The sequence below is a fragment of the Ovis canadensis genome, chromosome 17 (assembly GCF_042477335.2).
Source record: "Ovis canadensis isolate MfBH-ARS-UI-01 breed Bighorn chromosome 17, ARS-UI_OviCan_v2, whole genome shotgun sequence".
In the NCBI taxonomy this organism is placed as follows: Eukaryota; Metazoa; Chordata; class Mammalia; order Artiodactyla; family Bovidae; genus Ovis; species Ovis canadensis.
In genome coordinates this window covers 73,725,839-73,735,865 of record NC_091261.1, presented here as the reverse complement: position 1 = coordinate 73,735,865, position 10,027 = coordinate 73,725,839, and the positions used below count along the sequence as shown (strand labels likewise).

Here is a 10,027-nt window from a genome sequence, read left to right as displayed (position 1 = left end):
GGAGTTTCAGCTTCAACATCAGTCCTTCCAATGAACACCCTGGACTGATTTAGGATGAACTGGTTGAATCTCCTTGCAGTCCAAGGGACTCTCAAGAGTCTTCTCCAACACTACAGTTCAAAAGCATCAATTCTTCAGCGCTCAGCTTTGTTTATAGTCCAACTCTCACACCCATACATGACCACTGGAAAAACCATAGCCTTGACTAGACGGACCTTTATTGACAAAGTAATGTCTCTGCTTTTTAATATGCTGTCTAAGTTGGTCATAACTTTCCTTCTAAGGAGTAAGCATCTTTTAATTTCTTGGCTGCAATCACCATCTGCAGTGATTTTGGAGCCCCCCAAAATAAAGTCAGCCACTGTTTCCACTGTTTTCCCATCTATTTGCCATGAAGTGTTGGGACCAGATGCCATGATCTTTGTTTTCTGAATGTTGAGTTTTAAGCCAACTTTTCCAATCTTCTCTTTCACTTTCATCAAGGGTGCTTTAGTTCTTCTTCCCTTTCTGCCATAAGGGTGGTGTCATCTGCATATCTGAGGTTATTGATATTTCTCCTGGCAGTCTTGATTTCAGCTTGCGTTCCGTCCAGCCCGGCATTTCTCATGATATACTCTGCATATAAGTTAAATAAGCAGGGTGACAATGTACAGCCTTGACATACTCCTTTCCCAATTTGGAACCAGTCTGTTGTTCCATGTCCAGTTCTAACTGTTGCTTCCTGACCTGCATATAGGTTTCTCAAGAGGCAAGTCAGGTGGTCTGGTATTCCCATCTCTTTCAGAATTTTCCACAGTTTATTGTGATCCACACAGTCAAAGCCTTAGGAGCTAAAGCAGAGGATATGGGGAAGGCCTGTCCTGGGAAGGCCTCACAGGGTCCAGCTCAGTTATAAGACTTTAACGAAGAGGGATCCATGCAGTCAAGCACACATTTTGGCAGAGGTTTACTGCTAGTCAGAAGGAGCTGGTGTCTCTATTAATGATGTTAGTGCTTTTATAGATTTAAGAAGATTCAAGATTTGGGCTCATAAAGTATCCTAAAAAATATTTAACTATCTGAAGACCAGTTTTTCCCAGAGCACAAAGTGCCTTATTCCTGACCTCTGCCGTGAACTCCTTTCAGGGTGTGTTGAAAGTCACTGACTGGTCATGTGACTCATGAACTCATCCGTGTAAATACAGAAGGCAAGTGACAATTTTTAGTTCGCTTTGAGTACCTGCCACCCTCCTAGGATGTAAGGTTTATAGGGGCAGAGATTTGTCATTGCTCACTGTTGTCCCAGAGTCTGGAAGGGCAGCGTATTCTGTTCTAGGAATGTTGGCTGAATAAATGAGGAAACAGCTTAGTTAAGTGTTTGGCCCAGTGCTGCACAGAGTCAATGGCAGAGCTACACCTTGACTCAGGTATAGTTTGGAATCTTTTACTGTTTGCTGAGAAGATGAAACTGAGAAATGGAATATTTCCTGGCATATCAGTAAACAAGGATGTCACAGTCATGAGCGACTGCAGCCCTCCGGCGTGAGTTCATGAGCCCTAAGGGCACTGGGGGTGGGAGAAGAATCCCTGAGATCTGACAGCTATTGGGCTGCAGCCACTCCCTATGGTGAACCCCCAGGGAGCCAGGGATGTGAGCAACACAGTATACTAGCCCAAGATAGCTGACATGCATATGAAAAGAATGATTTCAGTGACCCCAGACTCTCCCATCTTTCCATACCTAGAAAAACACAGAATTCCTTAACTTGGAATATCTGGTTTTCTTTAATTAATAATAATCTCTCGATGTTTGGACTACCTGCCCTTTGTTGTAAAACTTCTATATAACCTGACTCCTTCCCTCACCTCCTCAGAGCAGTTCTCTCAGGATTACTTGAGATGCTGTCTCCAGGGGCTTGAAGTCCTAAATATTCCCACTGAATGAAACATAACTCTCAACTTTTAGGTTGTGGATATTTTTTTTTCTTCAGTTGACAAAACCAACACAGAAGAAAGGAGGTCTGTGATGACTGTAGAGATGAAAATGAAGTCGGATGACATTAGCATCTAGCTCCAGACAACGAGGCTAGACTTTGCAGTCACTTAAGCTGATAAATTTCTTTCTTTTTTTAAAAAAAATTTTATTTTCTGGTTGCACCATGGAATCTTAGTTCCATGACCAGGGATTGAACCCACACTCCCTGCTTTGGAAACACAGTCTTAATCACTGGACTAGCAAGGAAGTCTTTCTTTAATTTTTTTCTTTCGTTTAGTTGTCGAGTCAGGTGGCTGTGATTTTCACCCCAAAGGATCCCTATGTGGTAGACCTTCAAAAACCTGAGTTGAATAAGAAATATCTTATCCAACTCTTTTTAGCACAGGATATGTCTGTTTCAGTTGTTGACCTGTCCTTTCAGCTGAAGTGGGACCCAGCCAGCTTTACTTTCACCTCCGCCCTCTCCTATCCTTAATTCATTTCAGCACATGTTGACCTGAAACAGGAAATCCACCCATGACCTTCATGTTCTTTTAGACCATTTTTTTTTTCTTACTTGGGCAGTTGGGATTACATTTTAAAAAAACCCCAGCAGCAGTTGAATGTCAAGGGGCTTTCCTGGTGATCCAACGGTTAACACTCTGTGCTCCCAATGTAGGGGGCCCAGGTGCAATCCCTGGCCAGGGAACTAAGATCCCACAGGCCACTCAATGACATTAAAAAAAAAAAAAAGTGGAGTGCCAAATAATGATAAGAGACTGGCTTCCAAGAAAGTTATATATTATATCTAAAGTACAGCTGCAAATGTATATTTTCACCTACATTTACTGCAAGGAAGCAGCTGTCTTCTGTATCATCTGTCCCTTTTTGTTGTTAATCAAGTTTGCATTTTTCATTTTTCTCAAACAGAAACATGTTTATGCTCCTGCGTCCTGGGACAGGGTGAAATCTGGCTTCATCGACATTCTAATTTTAAAACTATCAACTTCACAAATTTTACTCTCCATCAGTTTGAGTACATCTACTTCAAGCACTTTGAAAATCACCTCTTTTTTTTGTTTGTTTGATGACGCTAGTCACAGTTCTACTTCACAGAACAATGTCACCCTGGTGGGGTGGGGGTGGTCTGTATAAAAGAACCTTCTCTTTTGTGTAAGTGATCTTTAAAAGTTTGTTTTAAGACTCAGGAACTAACTCCTACAACCAGTAAACCATTTGGAACCTGTCACTAAACACTTTCAATCAACAGGAAACAAACCTTCTCCTCTCCCTCTACCTCCAGTACACCATGAAACACACTATGTTCCATGTCTACAGACTTGCCTAATCTGGGCATTTCGTGTAAGTGGACTCATACAATACGTTTTTATTTATTTATCTTTGGACTAACTTCTCTCCCTTAGATACATGAAGCAGACATGCTTATGTTCACGTGGAGGCCTGTACAAAATCATTCATTGCAGAATCATTCTGAGTAACCACCATGGAAAACGACATGGGTTATAGTACGTAAGACACAGAGGAGGTAAACTTGGTTTGCTTATTCATAGCATGTTAGATACTGAGCCAGCAATTCAAAATGAACTCTTGCTTCTCATAACAACCTCAATGAATTCAAAGACTATTCAGACATAATATTCAGCCAAACACAAAGGAGTGCAGACTTGTGTTTACAGTTATTTGACGTCAAAAGCAGAGAAATCTAAAATATGGTGATCATAGTCAGAATGGTGGGTTCCTACTGGAGGGGGGGTTACTGACTGGAAAATGGTGAAAACCATCCTGTCTGCGTCTTTCAGAAGTTCTGTATATTGATTTGGATGTTGGCCATACACATGTTGGGGCCTCCATGATAGCTCAGTTGGTAAAAAATCTGCCTGCAATGCAGGAGACCCTGGTTCAATTGCTGGGTCAGGAAGATCCCCTGGAGAAGGGATAGGCTACCCACTCCAGTATTCTTGGGCTTCCTTTGTGGCTCAACTGGTAAAGAATCTTCCTGCAATTTGGGAGACCTAGGTTCAACCCCTAGGTTGGGAAGATTCCCTAGAGAAGGGAAAGGCTACCACTCCAGTATTCTAGCCTAGGGAATTCCATGGACGATATAGTCCATGGGATCACAAAGAGTCAGACACGACTGAGAGACGTTCACTTTCACTTTTCATAGACACATTTATATATACAAGAAGTCATCAAGCCATATACTTAATATCTTAATATACTTAATATTTTTTTAAGTCAGTAAGACACTGAGGGTCACAGACTTAATTCGTTAAATTCCCAGGGTACCAGCCTAGATGGCTACTTTCCCAGTTAAATTTGTATGAACTCCTTGCTCATCCAAGGCTTGTCCATTGAAGGGGAGTTAAATCTTGGCAGAGCCATCATGTGACAGTTGGTTTGGAATGTCCTAAGTTCTGAGCCAGCTTAGGGGTCAAACAGACCGCTGGTCACGTGGGGTAGTCACCTGGTCATCGGGAAAGCTCAGCGTGAGACAGCTGACAGTGTGAAGACGCTGGGGGAGGATGAACACATGGTTGTACTTCCCCTGGTCCTTCAGAGGGGCTTCCTTCGGAGAAATCTGTCATGTTTGGGGTCAGGGATTAAGTCCTAGAGGTGGGGGGCTGGGTCAGGGTTTGAGCCATTATTTTGGCTCAAGACCTCCTTTGGGGTATCAACTCTCTCCTTGCAGAAACCCTGGGGCAGGAGATTTTGGAAAAGGGGGAGAGGAGCCCTTGGTTCATGAATAAGGCATCATCAGGAAGTCTTAGGAATTCAGGGATCTCTGTCCTCAAGGAACCAACTACGTTCCTGTCTCAGTTCCATCATACATCGTGTGACTCTGGACGAGGCACTTAAAATCTCTAAATTTCAATGCTGTGAACTAGCAACCCACACCAGTACTCTTGCCTGGGAAATCCCATAGACAGAACTGGCGGGCTACAGCCCGCGGGGTCACAAAGAGTCGGACACAACGACTAAATAACAACAACACGACGTGGGCTACAGCCGCTGCACTGTCCCCTCCACAGGGCTGACACAGGGACTCATGGGAAACATTGAGACACATTCTCCACGAGCCTCAAAAGCACCCCTCCCATGCACAGGATGAAAAGTAAACACCCACCCTTACCTGTCCTATAGCCATCCAAGCCCTCTCTCTGGAGGCAAGCCTACCCAGTTTCTAGCTTTTTCTTCTGCACATTTATTGAGCAAGCGCTTAAAGAGGACTTCTGAAGTACTCTTTCTTAATTTTTCCTTGTATTTAACTGTTTTAAGCCTCATGCCACGATACTATAGGTACTATTTAAGAACAGTGCAGAGAACTGTGGGGAGAAGTCAGTCCATCATCTTCCTGGGTTCATGCTGCTTCTAGAGGGATTTGAACCAGTGCCCATGTTCTCAGTTTATATTGTGCTGCCTTCCTATGCTGCCTCATCTAAATAAAGGTACCTGGTGGACTTCATGGTGGTCCAGTGGTTAAGACTCTGTGCTTTCAATGCAGGGGCGTGGGTTCGATCCCTGGTCAGGGGACTAAGATCCCACATGCCACATGGTGAGGCCAAAAGAAAAAATTAAAGATATTTTATCCACAAAATCTCTCCCTTGAGTGTTTTAAGTGCACCCCAAACTGCAAGATCTTCTTAAAGCCCAACTTTGATTCAGGAGGCTCTGCTAGGCAGCTGGTCGGGTAAGGGGATCAAAGGTTTAAACTGAATAAGCTATCACTGACTTCCCTGTGCTCTTCTGCCATCAAGATGCCAACAGCTGTCTTTGTTATAAATGCATTTCCTAGGATCTGGCCTGATGGAGACAAAAAGGAAACTTGATCCTCAGTTAAGAAGATACGCACCTCACCCCAAGCAGTGGGTCAGAAAAGTGGGCATCCTGCCACACCCCAGGGTGCACCCCACAAACCAGTCAATTGAAGGTACTTTAGAAATTCAGTCTTTAAATAGACTGCAGAATAATGATAGAAGTTTATTTAGTATACTGTGTGTAAGAGAAAACTATAAAAATATTAAGCTATTTTCCTTTTTTTCCATGTATGAAAATTTAAATTTGCCAAGTTATTTGTGCCATGACCAGAAAAGTAAAGGTGTGTTTACAACTCATGTTTGTTTACATGTAATAGTCAACCATGTCTGGATATTAATGTTTGAATGTTAGCTGATGGCTGAATATTAGCAGAAGTAGGTCTCTCCGTGAAACTGTGCAATCAGGTTTTTTTTTGTGTTTTTTTTTTTAATTAATGGATGTTAGTATTTAGGACAGGTTTTTTTGGGGGAAGGGTTGTTTTATTTTTCATTTGGCTGTGCCAGCTCTTAGTTGCAGCATGTGGGATCTAGTTCCCTGACCAGGGATCAAACCTGGACCCCCTGCATTGGGAGCACAGAGTCTTATCCACTGAACCACCAGGGAAGTCCAGTCGTGGTTAAACAGCAGGATATCTGTATTTTCAAAACTTCTATAATTGATTATATTTATGATGAAATGTTAGTCGAATGAATAAAATAGATTATTTTGTCTGGAATTCAATCCAGTCCCCCAATAAAAGTGTGCTTGTAATCACCTACAAAATTCTAAACAACAGATGATCAGTGTGGTAGCTGCCTATATGAATTCACGGAGGCCGGCGTGGTTTTGGCAGATGTTAAAAATAGAGCATCGGGCACTTGCCTGGGAGTCCAGAGGTTGAGACTTCCCCTTCCAGTGCAGGAGGTGTGAGTTCCATCCCTGCTCTAGGAGCGAAGATCCCACGTGCCTCACAGCCCAATAAAACCAAAATGTAAAGCAAAAGCAATATTGTAACAAATTCAATAGGCTTCAAACAGACTTTAAAACCAGTCCACATAAATTTAAAAAAAAATAGCAATTTAGCTGGACTTCAAAATGGGCAGGGTGAGTGATGGGACTCTCATTGAATCATAACATGGAGTTTAGTACCATTTGTAGACTGAATATTTCACAATGATATAGGTTGCCTTCAGCTGAAAAGCCAAGGGCTCTGTCTCACTTCTTTTCTGCTCCTTTCCTTTGCCTTTCCTTGTCCACCAAGGCAGATGGCCCGGCAGCAGCTGAGTCATGCTTGTTTTACCCACCACATCCACGCAGCCTATCTCCTTGCCCAAGGCAAGAAAACCTCACCGAGCAATTCCTGAGCAACACCACCAATGACTGACAGTCACTCTGTGTCCCCCCACCCCCGCCTGCCAGACTCCCCTGAGGACCTTTTGGAGGAGCTCCCTCATGGCAGAGCAGAGGAAGAAACCCTATCTAACGCCGAGGTAAGGCCGCTTGTCTTTGTCTGAGATGGATATGTTGCTTTGTTGGTTTATTTCATGTTCAGTTGAATTCATCCATGAAAATCTGACAGTGAAGATTATCGATGGTTTACACCGTTTCCGTGATGGGGAGAGTGCCCCTCACGGATCGCTAACCACTGACACCTGATACAAAGGGGGTATTCAAGGGACTTCCCTGGTGGTCCAGTGGTTAAGAATCTGCCTTTCAATGCAGGGGCTGCAGGTTCAATCCCTGACTGGGGAACTAAGATCCTACAAGCCGCAGAGCAACTAAGCCTGTGTGCCACAAATGGAGAGCCCAGTGCCCTGGGACAAAAGACCCCGAGTGCTGCAACTAAGGCCCAATGCAGTCAAGCACATATCAGTAAAATCAAATAAAAAGAGGGCATCCCAAAATGGCAGCACCTGCCCTACTGTAGCAAGCATTTCCACCAGCAGGCATTTCTCCTCCTTGGATAAGGATTCTGTGATTGCCAAACAAAACGGACTTTAGGGACACGTTCTCTAGGAAAAGCCAGTCAGTACCTTTCGGCGTGAGTAGGTTTGGCCCCTTTTGCTCTTGGGTGCCCTTGAGTCAACTGCTATTTCCCATTTGGTTTTCTAGATTCACCAAGAGAACGAAAGACGTGTGCAGGTGCAGGTGAGGAAAGGAAATTCAAACTCCTAAAAAAAAAAAGCCTGATCTTACCCTCATAGTATCTTCTTTGCTATTTGTATCTGCAGGTGGTCTCAAGAACCAGTGAAAAGGGTATGTGTTTTAGAATTACTCACTCAATGAGGAAAAGGGAGGTGGGGCTTTCTTGCTGGTCTTAGGTCTGGAAAGTTACCCTGTTTCCAATTTCCTGCTGGGGATGAGGACTGGAGCCGTGGGGTAAGGACCGAATCCCCAAGTAAAGAACTATGGCCTAGCTCTGCCCCCCCCGGGAATAGCTGTATTCCTTTGAGGGGATGTGGGTCTGCATACATGGGGCTTTAGAAGTGTGTATGTGGGGAGGATCTCTGTGAAGTGATTGTGAATGTGTGGGCAATGTGTACAGTTAAAAATACATGTTTCCCAGGACTTCCCTGGTAATCCAGCGACTAAGACTCCGTGCTCCCAATGCAGTGAACCCAGGTTTCACCCCTGGCATGCCACAACTAAGACCCAGAGCAGCCAAATAAATAAGTTTTTAAAAGATACGTTTCCCCCGTAGATACATCCCACTTACACATCACAATTGCCAGGTCACATTTCCCAAAAAGTGCCATCAGCACCGAATACTTTATGTACATTATCTCGTTCAACCCTCCCCACTGTGCCTGGGCAATGACCCTCTATCCCCACTTCTCAGAGAGAGAAACAGGCGCAGAGATGATTGACCCATGCTCAGGAGCTCCTATGTGGAAGAGCCAACATGTGAATCCAGCCGTGTGGCCAAGAAGCTAAACTACTGACTTTCACGTATCACTCAACCTTGGGGTCATTCGTCTTAGGGCAAGACAGTCTGGGCATCGGGGTACAGAGGCCACAGACACTGCCCATCATCAGAAGGGGCCTCAGTGGTCCCAGAACCCAGGACAGCTGTGAAAGTGAAAGCTGAGTCACTCAGTCGTGTCTGACTCTTAGCGACCCCGTGGACTGTAGCCTGCCAGGCTCCTCTGTCCACGGAATTCTTCCGGCAAGAATACTGGAGTGTTTTGCCATTCCTTTCTCCAGGGATCTTCCCAACCCAGGGATCGAATGAAACTGGTCTCCCACACTGTGGGCAGATTCTTTACCGTCTGAGCCACCAGGGAAGCCAGGGAAGCTATAGGTGCATTTAAAAGCCAACTTTGGCACCGACGTGAGTGTGAATGCCCATCAGAAGCCACATGCTCCTGGTTAGTCCACAGAGTCTGAGACTCCGTGTAGACAATGCAGGTTGATATCTACTAGTGCTAGGGTCACTCCTGAGCCTCTGGCCCCAACCATATAATAATCAGGGAGAGAGCTTCCCTGGTGACTTAGTGGTAAAGAATCCACCTGCCAATGCAGGCAACACGGGTTCCATCCCTGATCTGGGAAGGTCCCACACGCCACAGGGCAGCTAAGCCTGTTCTCTACAGCTACTGAGCCTGAGCTCTAGAGCCCTCAAGCCACAACGGCTGAGCCCGTGTGCCTACAGTCTACGCTCTGCAACAAGAGAAGCCACAGCAAGGAGAAGCCCTCACACCAAAATTAGAGAGTAGCCCCTGCTCACCACAACTAGAGAGAAAGCCCTTGTGCAGTAATAAAGACCCACTGCAGCCAAAAGATAAATAAAAAATTTTTTTCAATTGTTAAGACTTGTATTTTAGAAAAAAAAATCAGGGAGATATTTTAGTGTATATAATAATATTATGACCACAAGCTCTGTAACTCATGTGAGCTTCATCCCCCAGGACAGTGATAGATAAGAACCCAGGATTTGGCTTTGTTGTTAGCCTGAACACCCTGCTTCTCATTTCTTTCCTTTTCCTCTCCTTTGCCTTTCTTCGCCCACCAAGGAGGGTGGCCCCTAATTCTCAGTGCTTGCTTGTTAACCGATCGCGGCCATAGACTCTCGCCCGGGGTCCACATCAAGCAGACCTCTCTGAGTGATTCCTGAGCAGCGTCACCAAAGACTGACAGTCGCTCTGTGTCCTTCCAGCTCCCCCCGAGGGCCTGGTGGAGGACCTGCCCATGCGCAGGGCAGAGGAAGAGAGCCCGTCTAACACCAAGGTAAGCTCAACCGTTTTTAATTCATTGATA

At 44.8% G+C, this 10,027-nt stretch overlaps 1 non-coding gene across 1 annotated transcript; it reads right to left on the bottom strand.

The window, feature by feature from the left end:
• Positions 1 to 6,321: 6,321 nt before the first annotated feature.
• On the bottom strand, positions 6,322 to 6,394 carry TRNAG-CCC (transfer RNA glycine (anticodon CCC)). Its single transcript has one exon. It is a non-coding gene; the product is annotated as a tRNA-Gly (tRNA).
• Between the last annotated feature and the right edge of the window lie 3,633 nt (positions 6,395 to 10,027).